The sequence below is a fragment of the Furipterus horrens genome, unplaced genomic scaffold (genome assembly GCF_987537825.1).
Source record: "Furipterus horrens unplaced genomic scaffold, mFurHor1.1.pri manual_scaffold_2, whole genome shotgun sequence".
NCBI lineage: Eukaryota > Metazoa > Chordata > Mammalia > Chiroptera > Furipteridae > Furipterus > Furipterus horrens.
In genome coordinates this window covers 123,895,616-123,908,320 of record NW_028327172.1, presented here as the reverse complement: position 1 = coordinate 123,908,320, position 12,705 = coordinate 123,895,616, and the positions used below count along the sequence as shown (strand labels likewise).

Genomic DNA, 12,705 nt, shown 5'->3' with positions numbered 1-12,705 from the left:
GCTATGGGTCTTCTGTGTGTTCCTGATGCCACCGCCTTCCTGTAGCCAGAAGCTGCCAGCAGAGCTGCTCTGTCTTGGTTGACCCAGCTGCCTCTACAAGGCTGTGCAGCAGTGGCTGGGGAGAAAAGGTGGGCAGCGGCGAAGGGGTTCACGTATGTGGGGGCTCTGTTCTTCATTGGATTTAGCTACAAGTAGTACAGTCCCCATTGGCTGAAAACTTTCAGCCCTTTTGCAATCTGCCAAGTGAGGGTTGGACTGCCAGATAGGCCACAAGTGGATGGGGTGAGCTGGTTCCCAGCTCTACAGGATCCTTTGTCAGGTGCTGGAGGGGTAGAGAATGCTGGGACCCTTTACACTGCTGCTCTGCCCCCTGGAGCAGTCTCAGTGTGTGCCAGCCACCCAGGCCTGATTCCTGGATTTCTGCCTGTGCCCTTCTGGTTTGCCCAGTGGGGGTTGCACCCCAAATCATCTGTCAGTCACTGCTATGGAGTCTGCTGGGGTCAGGGTGAGCACCAGACAGCTCACGTGTTCTGAGTCTATCCTCCCCTCACCCCACTGTTTGCATACACTGTTTGCTCAGATATGCCCATTCAGCTGTCCCTGGAACTTTGTGCAGGAAATCCTTATTAGAATTCTAGCTGTCCGACTTGTAATTTCATGGCAAGAGACCTGGAGGTCTTCTCACGCCAGCCTACTGCTCACGTCCTACAGTGATTTTTGATTTACAGAAAAGATGCAGAGATGGTGCAGGCAGTTCACAGTTGCCCTTCACCGAGCTTCCCCCTTATTTTGATGTCTTACATGGCCATGGCATATTTATCAAAAAGGAAGAAATTAACATCGGTTCAATATTATTAACTAAACTACAGACTTTATTAGGATTCAGTTTTTTTCCCTTAATATAATATTCTGTTCCAGGATACGATGTAGGATACCACTCACTTAGGAGCACATACTATAAGAATAGTAGTGCATATTCTTAAATTTTATCGAGAAATGTAGCTCCAGACTATATTGCCAACAATAGTTTATGAATGCATCTTACCTATCACTACCTGGTATTTTCCTTTATATAATTATTTCTAAATTTTAATGAATAAAAATTACTATCTTGCTTATTTAGTTGCATTTTTGAAGGGTTTAAACATTATTCCATACACTGGTCACTTGTATTTGAAAGTCTTTGATATTTTTTGCCTATTTTTAAAATTGGGGTGTTCTACTAAAAATTGATTTATACACACTTTGTACATAAAGGATATTGAAGATGTGTCAAAGATGATACAAGAATTTTATAGTATTTGCCAACTGGATTTTTGGAATAATTTTCTATTTTTATATCATTGAATGTATTCTGCATTACTTTTGTGATTGAGTCCACAACTCTTTTGCTGACAAAAATAACTCCCCATTCTTATATCAAGTCAGAGGTAGATTTATATAACTATAGTATATTTACTTTTGAGACTTTCTGAGATTAAATTTGATGTGTGGAATATGAGAAAAATTTTACTATAATTTTCTAAATAATTAACCAATAGCTCTAGCACAACTGTGTTTTTAATATTGTTTCCTGTTCCTTCATAATGTGGTACAACTTTTATGGGTTTATGCTCTCTATTTTATTTCATGGTTCATCTGAATATTCTGTTGTTAGCACAAGACAGTTTTGTAATTCATTATTTAAAAAAAATAGTGTATATCCTTGCATTACGGTCCAATCATTTTTGGCAAGAGTACTAAGTTCAATCAATGGGGAACAGACAATCTTCTTAACAAATGATGTGAAAACTGTACCCACATGGAAAAGAATGAAATTAGATGCTACCTAACAGCATATGCACAAATTAACTCAGAATGGATCAAAGATTTAAAAGCTAAAACTATAAATCTCTCAAAAGAATACAGGGAAAACTTCATAACATTGGACTTGGCAATGATCTCTTGGCTATGACCCCAAGGACGCAGGCAACATAAGGAAAAAAATGCACAAATTGGACTTCACCAAAATTAAAAATTTGTGCACCAAAGGGCCACTCTGGCCAGAGGTAGAAAAGATGGTGGAAACTAAGGGTTTAAATAAACAGGGTAATTATAGGTAGTGAAGAGGGCTCTTGAGGAAATAAACTGGGTGGGTTTTTTAGGGAGTGTTTTAGTTCATTTTGGCTGCTATAACAAAAGTACCATACTGGGTGTCTTATAAATAACAGAAAGTTATTTCTCACTGTTTTGGAAATAGAAATCGAAATGGGAAGGTGCCAGCAAATTCAGCATCCATTGAGAGCCTTTCCTGGCTCACGGATAGCTGCCTTCAATTGCAGCGTCACATGGTGGTGGGCAAGGGAGACCTCTGGGGTCTCTTGTCTAAGAATACTAATGCCACTCCTGAGGGTGTCATTATTATTACCTCATTACCTTTCAAAAGGCCCCACCTCTAAATACCATCATATTGGGGATTAAGTTTTCATACGCGAATTTGGGGGGTACACAGATGTACAGTGTATAGCAAGGAGGTCTTAGGAAAGGCCACATAGACTGGGCTGTGGTCGGAGACCTCCATGAGGAGGTGACCTCTGAGATGTGACCTATATGAGAAAGAGCGGGCCATAGAAAAGATGGCAGGGGGCTTTATCTATAGGCAAAAATACATAGGTTGAGGTATTGACAGATACCACTTCTGCCTGAGCTGAAAAGTGTAAGAGACAAGTACTCAGTACTAGTCACAAGGGGATGGGGCATTCAATAAAGATTGTGGAGTAAACTGTTCTCATATCCTCACAGGAGCACATCAAAATTATAACTAAATTGTAGAACAACCATCATTGAGAACCACCAGAAGAGTAATTGAACAGAATTCCTATAAGGATATAAAGAAGCCATGTCAAGACTGCTAGGAAGAACAGAGACAGGGAATGGCAGGTACTCCACCCATGGAGTGATGATTAATAATCAAGAGGAATATCTTGGCTGCAGCAGTACCCCTGCAGGAGTGAGGGTTTCCAGCCCCAGGCCAAGTTTCCCAGACCAGGGAACCAGTGCTGGAAGGAGGAGTCCCCGTAACATCTGGTTGTGAAAACCAGCAGGGATTGTGTCTAAGAAAGACAAAGTGCTGCGGGAAACTGAGACACATTGCTTTTAAGGGGCCGGCATACAAATGCACTCGGTCAAACACTCACTGGCTCTAAGCCCCAGTTGAGGGACAGCAGCTCAAAAAGCACCAGGGAGGAACTAAATTGACTAACTTCAGGGTGAAAAGTGAATGGGGAGGGGCTGGAGCAACTCTCTGTGTGGACAGAGGCCTGGACACATGCCACACCATTCCCTTGTGGAGCTCTCCTACCACCAAGCCAGCCCAGTGCAGGCAGGTGCCAAGTCTGTGCTCTCCATCTAACTGGCTAACACTGTTCCCCCACCATGGCGATTCCCCAAGATCCGACCCCACCCACTTGCGCTCCTGGCCTGAAACTCTTCCAGCAGCTCCTCCACACCAGCAGCCAGACTTGGCACATGCTACAGACTTTCACAAAATTAGCAAGGGTCCAGAAAAACCATTCTTTTCAATTGCATGTATAACATTTTCCAAGATGCACCACATTTTAGGTCACAAAACAAGTCTCAATAAATTTTAAGAAAAATAAAATCATATCAAGCATCTTCTCTAGTTACAATGGTAATAAACTAAAAATAGATAAGAAGAAGAAAACAAAACACCCACAAACACATGGAGGCTAAATAGCATGCTCCTATACAGTGAACTGGTTAACAATGAGATCAAAGATATAATCAAAAGATACCTTGAGACAAATGAGAATGAAAACGCAACAATCCCAAATCTGTGGGACACAGTGAAAGCAGCCCAAAGAGGGAGATTCATAGCAATACAGGCCTCCCAGAAGAAACAAGAATAATCTCAAATAAACCATCTAATGTTATAACAAAAGAAACTAGAAAAAGAAGAACAAAGCCCAAATTGAATAGAAGGAGGGAAATAATAGAGATCATACTGGAAATAAATGAAATGGCGTCTAAAAATATTAGCCAAGATCAATAAAACTACGAGCTGGTTCTTTGAAAAAATAAACAAGGTTGACAAACCGATAGCCAGACTCATCAAGAGAAAAAGAGACAGGACCCAAATAAATAAAATCAGAGACGAAAGAGACTGAAAACTAAAACCACGGACATACAGAGGATAATAAGATAATACTACAAACAATGATATGCTGACAGTTTGGACAACCTGAAGTAATGGATAAATTCTTAGAAACATATAATCTTCAATCAAAGGCTGAATCAGGAAGAAACAGAAAATCTGAACAGACTGAAAATTATTAATGAAATTGAAGCAGTAATCAAAAAACTCCCCACCAACAAAAGTCCTGGACCAGATGGCTACCCAGGTGAATTTTACCAAACATTCAAGGAAGAATTAACACCTATCCTCAAACTATTCCAAAATATTGAAGCAGAGGGATGGCTTCCAAACTCATTGTACAAGACCAGCATTATCCTGATACCAAAACCATACAAAGACACTACACAAAAATAGAATTATAGGCCAACATACCTGATAAATATACGTGCAAAACATCTTCAAGAAGGTATTTGCAAACTAAATTCAGCAATCATTAAAAAGTCATACACTTTGATTAAGTGAGATTTATTACTGGGATGCAAGGTTTATTCAGTACCCACAGATCAATTCATCTGATATGCCACATAAACAAAATGAAGGTTAAAAATCACACGATCATGTAAATAGATCCAGAAAAAGCACTTGACAGATCTAACCCATTTCTGATTAAAAACTCTTTGCAAAGTGTGGGCAAAGGGAGCACACCTCAACATAATAAAGGCTTTGAGAGACACCCTAAAGATTCTACCAAAAACTATTAGAACTAATAAATGAATTCAATAAAGTAGTAGGACACAATATTAATGATTAGAAATTGGTCACATTTTTATACACCATTAACAAACTATCAAAAAGAGTAATTAAAACCAATCCCACTTATAATTGTATCAAAAAATAAAATACCAGGTATGGGGCTAGACTTCCAGCCAAGATGGAGAAGTAGACAGACACGTTGCATCTCCCTCCATAACTAAGAAGGAATACAACTACCTCAAAACTAGAAACAATCAGAAGTTCCAGAAAATCAAACTGCATGGAAGTCCAGCAAACAAAGATATAAAGAAGAAATACTCATCCAGACAGGTAGGAGGGGCGGAGCTGGGGCGGAGAGGACGCAATGTGGTGGTGGCAGCAGTGGTGGCAGCAGGAGGCCAGCAGAAAGCACAATCACACATTTAAAAAGTCAGGAGGGACACCTGGGGAGCATTCCCAGCTCCTCACTGGACCTCGAGCCCATGGTCCCACCACGAAGGAAAATCAAGTCTCATTGCCTCTGACTGTGCAGAGCAGCGGGGGTTGGGTTGGAGGCAGAAACTGCCAGTCTCAGCAGAGTCCACTTGTTTAAAGGGCCCCTACGGTCCTAGAATGTCCACAGACCCACCCACTCTAGAAGCGACGGCCAGGGCAGCAGCCAGAGGGGCACCAGTCCGGTGTGGAAGTGGGAGAGGTGCCTGGAAAGGGGGCGAGTGCTGAGCAGGAGGCATTGTTCCTTCTCGGACCCCTCTCCCACATACAGCGCCACAACGTGGTGAAACAGGTCGCCCTATACTGACAAATCCCTAAGGCTCCGCCCCTTACAACATAACAGGAGTGACAGCTCTACCTGGGACCCAGAGGTAAACAAACACAGGAGCCTGTCAGAATGAGGAGACAGAGAAGTATGGCCCAAAATAAGAAACAGATCAAGGTTCCAGCGGGAGAACTAAGTGACAAGGAGATAGACAACCTAACAGACACGGAATTCAAAACATTGGTGATAAAGATGCTCACAGTCTTGACAGATATGCTTCAGTATGGCAAACGCATAAGAGAAGAAGTGAAGGCTATGTTAAGTGAAATGAAGGAACATCCACACAAAACCAATGGTGAAGGGAAGGAAACCGAGGTTCAAATCAATGATTTGGAACATAAGAAAAAAACAGTCAACCAGTGCAGAATGAGGAAGCAAGAATTGAAAAAAATGAGGAAAACTTCCCAAATTTGTGAAGGAGATGGACATACAGGTCTGGGAATCACAGCGGGTCCTGGGCGAGCTGGACCCAGAGGGGAACACACCAGGATGCATCCTGACTGAGATGCCAAAAGTGAAAGATAAAGACAGAGTCCTGGTGGCAGCAAGAGAGAGGTGGAGAGTTGCCTACAGGGGGATGCCTATAGGACTATCAGCTGATTTCTCAGAGGACACTTTGCAGGCAGGAAGGGACTGGCAAGCAGTATTCAATGTGATGAAAAGCAACCTACAACCAAGATTACTGTATCCAGCAAAGCTATCATTTGGAATGGAAAGGCAGATGAAGTGCTTCCCAGACAAGATGAAGCTAAAGGAGTTCATCATCACCAAGCCATTATTATATGAAATGTGAAAGGGAATTACTTAAGAAAAAGAAGATCAAAACCATGAATGCTAAAATGACAACAAACTCACAACTATCAACAACTGAATCTAAAAAATAAAAACAAAATCCAACTAAGCAAACTAGAATAAGAACAGAACCATAGTTATGGGGATCATTTGGAGGGTTATCAGCTGGGACGGTAGAGGGGGAGAAATGGGAAAATGGTGCAAGGACTAAGAAGCATAATTGGTTGGTACAAAATAGACAGGGGGATGTTAATAATAGTATAGAGAAAGGTGAAGCCAAAGAACTTATATGAAGTAACCATGGACATGAACTAAGGGGGGTGGGATTGCTGAAGGGAAGGTGGGTACTGGGCAGAAGGGAGCAAAGGGGGAAAAAATTGGAACTACTGTAACAACATAGTTAATAAAATATACTTAAAAAAATAAAATACCTAGGAATATATTTAACTAAAGAGGTAAAAGAACTGTACTTCTAAAATTATAAAACACTGAAGAAAAGATTTAAAGATAGAAATAAAAGAAAGCATATACTGTGGTCATGGATAAGAAGAATTAACATTGTTAAAATGTGCATACTACCCAAAGCAATCTATAGATTCAGTGCAATTCCTTTCAAAGTACCAATAGTATTATTCACAGAACTAGCAAAAATAATCCCAAAATTTATGGAACCACAAAAGACTTCAAATAGCCAAATACTGAGAAATATTGAGCAATATTGAGAAAGCAATATTGAGAAAGAAGAATAAAGTTGGAAGTAACATACCACCCAACATCAAAATATACTACAAGGTTGTAGTAATCAAGCCAGCATGTTGCTGGCAGAAACAGACACATAGAACAATGGAAAAATAAATAGAGAGCCCAGCAATAAATCCATGCCTATATGGTCAAGTAATCTATGACAAAGGGAGCAAGCATATACAATGTGGTAAAGCCTGTCTCTCCAAGAAATGATGTTGGAAAAGCTGGACAGATAATGCAAAAAAAAAAAAAAAAAGAAAGAAAAGAAAGAAACTAGACTACTTTTTGTACCATATACAAAAATAAACACAAAATGGATTAACAACTTAAATGTAAGACTAAACTCCTAAAATGAAACATATTTAGTAAACTCTTTGACATCATTCTTAGCAATTTTTTTATATATGTCTCCAGGCAAAGAAGATGAAAGGAAAAATAAATGAGACTGTATTAAACTAAAAACTTTTACACAGTGAAAGAAAAAACAAAGGGTAAAGAAAACCTACTGAATGGGAGAAGATAGTCTCCAATTGTATTCCCAAGGGGTTAAAACTTAAAAAATATGAGGAATGCTTGCTTTGGCAGCACATATACTAAAATGTGGATGATAAGGGAAGATAGCATGGCCCCTGCTCATAGATGACATGCAAATTCACGAAGTGGTCCATAATTTTTTAAATAAATAAATAAATAAATAAGGACTTATAAAACTTAAAAGAAAAAAATACTTATTTTGATTAAAAAATGGGCAGAACAGCTGAGTAAACATTTTTCCTGAGGACATACAGATGGCCAATAAACAAATGAGAAGATGCTCAACATCACTAATCATGAAAGAAGTGCAAATTCACACCACAGTGAGATATCACCTCAGAATGGCTATCATCAATAAATCAATAAACAACAAGTGTTGGCAAATATGTAGAGAAAAGGGGGCTTTCATGCATGCTGGTGACACTAAATTGGTGCAGTCACTTTGAAGAACAATATGGAGGTCCCTCAAAAAATTAAAAAGAGAAGTACCATGTGACCCAGCTATTCCACTTCTGTATATTTATCTGAAAACATCCAAAAGAAAATTCAAAAAGATTTACACACCCCTATGTTTATTATAGCATTATTTACAATAGCCAAGATCTGGAGGCAACCTAAGTATCCACCAATAGATGAGTGGATAAGAAATTGTACATACATAAAATGCAGTATCACTTAACCATAAGAAAGAATGAAATCTTGCCATTTGCGACTACATGAATGGACCTAAAGTATATTATGCTAACTGAAATATGTTAAACAGAGAAACAGTAATACCATATGATTACACCTATATGTGGAATTTAAAAAGCAAAAAACAAAACAAGCAAACTCATGGATAAAGATAAACTGATAGTCGCCAGATGGGAGAGGGCTTGGGGTGATGAGTGAAAAAGGTGAAAGGAGTTAAGAAGTACAAATTCTCAGTTATGAAAAAAATATAGGGATATTAAGTGCAGCTTAGGGAATATACTCAATAAATTGTAACTATGTATGCTGTTCGATGGGCACTAGACTTATCGAAGTGATCACATCATAAGGTATATACATGTCTAATCACTATGTTGTATACCTGAAACTAATATAATATATATCAACTGCAGTTGAAAAATAAATTGAAGAAATGCTCACCAAAATAGCTTGCTTAGCTTCATCCTTTTTCTCAAATAATGCTGGACTTGACATGGCAAATAAGAAACTTGAGCTGTGGTACAGTCCTGGGAGTAACTTTTACCCAGCCAGCTAAAAGCTTATGTAATACTGGGGCCATCTCTCTCTTTTGGCAGGTCTACTCCCTCTTCCATTTCCTAACTTGGAATCTGGTAAAGCAGAATTTTGTTAGGCAGTTAAAATAAAACAGTAAACAGTTACTGATGAATATCTAAGGCTCCACCCCTTACAATGTTGTAGGAGTGACAGCTCTCCCTGCGACAGGGAAGCAAACAAACACAGGAGACTTCCGGCCAAGATGGAGGCCTAGACTGACATGCTCCATTTCCCTCCACAACTAAGAAGGAATACAACTACCGCAAAACCAGAAATAACCAGAAGTTCAAAAAAAAAAAAGGAAGTCCAACATATTAAGTTATAAAGAAGTGGTGCTCGTCCGGACAGGTAGGAGGGGCGAAGCTGGGGAAAAGAATTCAAGCTGTGCTGTCCGTGGCAGCAACAGTGATGGTGGCAGGACAGTGGTAAGCACAGACACCTGTTTTAGGGGAAGGCAAGAAGGACCTGGGGAGCACCCCTGGATGCAGACCAGACCCGTCAGCTTGAGATTCCAAAACTGGGGAAGGCATACCTCCATTGCCTTGGACTGTGAGGCCTGGAGGGGGTGGGGACGGAGGAGGAGGCTCCTGGTCTCTCAGTGGAGAGTGAAGGGCAGGAAATCATCTTGGACCCCCACCCCTGCAGAAAACACCACAGCGTGGTGAGAAGGGTTGCCCGGTTGTGACTAGTGCATGGGGCTCCGCCCCATGTAGTGTAGGAGGTGTGACAGCCCTGCCCAGGAAGCAAGATAAACACAGAACGATCAGGATGGCACAGGTCATGATAGAGATCATGCTGACCAGACAGCAAATATCTAATCTAATGACTCAGCAGATAGGATATCTTTCTGAGGAACAGTTCAGAGCTTTGGTTATACAAATGCTTACAGACCTAACAGCAGATCTTAAATAAGACAGGGAAGGAATAAAGACTAGTCTTGCTGAAATGAACAAAAACACATATGAAACTAGTGGCAAGGGAAAGAAAACCAGGGATCAAATCAACAAATCGGAACATAGGGAAGGAACAGTCAACCACTGCAGAAAGAGGAAACGAGAAGTGAGGAAAATGAGGAGCGGCTCAGAAACTTATCGGACAGCTATAAGCAGGCCAACATCCAAATCATAGGGCTGCCAGAAGGTGAAGAAGAAGAACTAGAAATTGAAAAATTATGTGAAAAGATAATGAAGTAGAACTTCCCTAACTTGGGGAAGGAAACAGACTTACGAGGTCCAGGAAGCACAGAGAGTTCAAAAAAAAACTGGACCCAGGGAGAACCACACCAAGACACATTATAATCAAAATGTTAAAAATTAAGGATAAAGAGAGAATCTTAAAAGCAGCAAGAGAGAAGAGAATTACGTACAAAGGGTCGCAATAGGACTATCAGCTTATTTCTGAAAAGAAACTCTGCAGGCAAGAAGGGACTGGCAAGACTTATTCAAAGGAATGAAAAGCAAAAACCTACACCCATGATTACTCTATCCAGCGAAGTTGCCATTCAGAATAGAAGAGCAGAGAAAGTGCTTCAAGGACAAAGTAAAACTGAAGGAGTCCATCAGATCCAAACCACTGTTATATGAAATGTTAAAGGGACTTGTTTAGGAGAAGGAGGATCAAAACTATGAACATTAAAATGAAAACTATATCACAACAACCAACAACAGAAGCTAGGGAATTGAAACAAAGGCAAATTAAGTAGGCAACAAGAATGGGAAAAGAATTATAGGTATGGGGAACATTTTGGGGGAAGGTCAGCGGGGAGGGGGAAGGGTGGAAAGAGAGGGAGATGATGCAGGAATTAAGAAGAATAGTAGGAGGGAGTGGAGTAGACAGGAAGATGTTGAGAAGAACTATATGCACAACCAATGGGCATGGACTAAGAGGGTGGGGACAACTTGAGGGAGGGATGTCACTGGGTGGAGGGGAACAAAGGGAAAAGAAATTGGGACAACTTTAATAGCATAAACAATGAAGCATAGAAAAAAAATAACAATGAAGCATATATAAAAGAAAATAATAAAATAAAAGAAATAAAACAGGAAACAAAAAGCCAAAACTGACACTATTAAAGTCAAAATAAATATTTAATAAAAGCATAACATTTGCTAGAGAAAAATGCAAAAAATTATACATTAAACAGCTTTATAAAGCAAAGTACTATAACTTTTACATTTCAAAGAAATCATAAAGTATAAAATTGCAAAATGTCTACATATGCAAGGAAAGCATTAATACCCTTTCAGTGACTTACCATATAAAGTTGTTTTTAAAGTGCTACAGGGTGAGGTATTATATTTAAAAATTTAATAAACATTTGATTTCAACATAGTCTTACAGAACAGTTTTTTCCTCAAGTAAGCTACAAACTTTTTATAAGAAAGTTGAAAGACGCATGTGTAATATTAAGGAGTAATAAACTTGCTAATCCCAAGTTATTAGTACAATTCAAAAGCACATGAAATTCCAGATTAGGAACAAACGGGCTTGTTCAAGATGCAACTTAATCCACACATGTATCTCAGCTAAAATGTATGTAACAGTCTCTACATATACCCACAGTTTGTTCCTGGGAATTTAGTTTATTATCTTTTTGCTTTTTTTAATTAACAAAATCTTCAAGGCACATAAAGATTAGCCTGTATTTTACTTGTCCATATTGAAAATGCAGAGGGGAGGCTGCTATGGGACCCAGTGGTGGCAGTACAGAGAAGTGCTTTAGAGAGAACTCTCCAGGCACAAAGACTGGCAAGTCAGAAATGAACAATGATACCTCTTAACTACCTGCCTAAACATCTCTAAGCTTCAGCTTATCAGCTAAAAAATGGCATCCTCTTAACAGTTTCTGTAAGTTGAATTTGTATGCCTGCAAGTAAAGCATTAAGTATGATGCCAGCAGAAGGAGAGGCTCAAAAATATAGTTGTTTCTATTATCATGATGACTCCGATACTAGGAAGGAGTATTATAGGTGAATAATGAAAAGACTAATTATTCTTTGGACCGTGTTCTCATTGGGAGAGGTCCTGGCATATGGGGCAGGACAATTCTTGTACAGAATTGCTCAGGCATTTAGAATCCTGGCCTCAAGGCAGTAAAAGACCAGTAGCAAGGCCATCACTGTGGTAACCAAAATGCACCCGTACCTTTCAAAACACCCCCTGAACATTGAAAAATTAATCCCTGCCTTTTGTCATCTAGTAGTTATGGATTGAATGATGTCTTTTAACCCTTTTGCCAAATCTGTTGCCCCCAGAACACAACAAGGATGCCAGCCTGTTAAACCAAGCACGCCGTTATCCGGAGACAGCCAACTGACCTGGAGTCTGCACCATCCTTCCCCATGTGGGAAGGCCACCCTCCCCTCCACACCCCCACTATTATTAGGGATTTCTGGACCCAAGGGTAGGTAGGACGACGACCATGTCCAGCTTGAAGCAGCTAGAGGAGCTTGAGACCTTCGCCGATTGTCCTTTACAAGATTACAAAGGGTCTTAATATCTGAGAGGGAGGGATAGTTATTTTTTACGAACCATGGGTATGGACTTGGGGGGGGATTGCTGGGGGAGGGAGATGGGTGGAGGGGAGTAAAGGGGAGAAAATTGGAACTATTGTAACAATATAATCAATAAAGAAAAGCTGGAAAAAAAAAAAAACACCCCCTGA

At 39.9% G+C, this 12,705-nt stretch overlaps 1 non-coding gene across 1 annotated transcript; it reads left to right on the top strand.

Moving 5' to 3' along the window:
• The first annotated feature begins 7,810 nt into the window (after positions 1-7,810).
• On the top strand, positions 7,811-7,915 carry LOC150019414 (U6 spliceosomal RNA). The gene has a single exon (XR_016509432.1). It is a non-coding gene; the product is annotated as a U6 spliceosomal RNA (small nuclear RNA).
• The last annotated feature ends 4,790 nt before the right edge of the window (positions 7,916-12,705 follow it).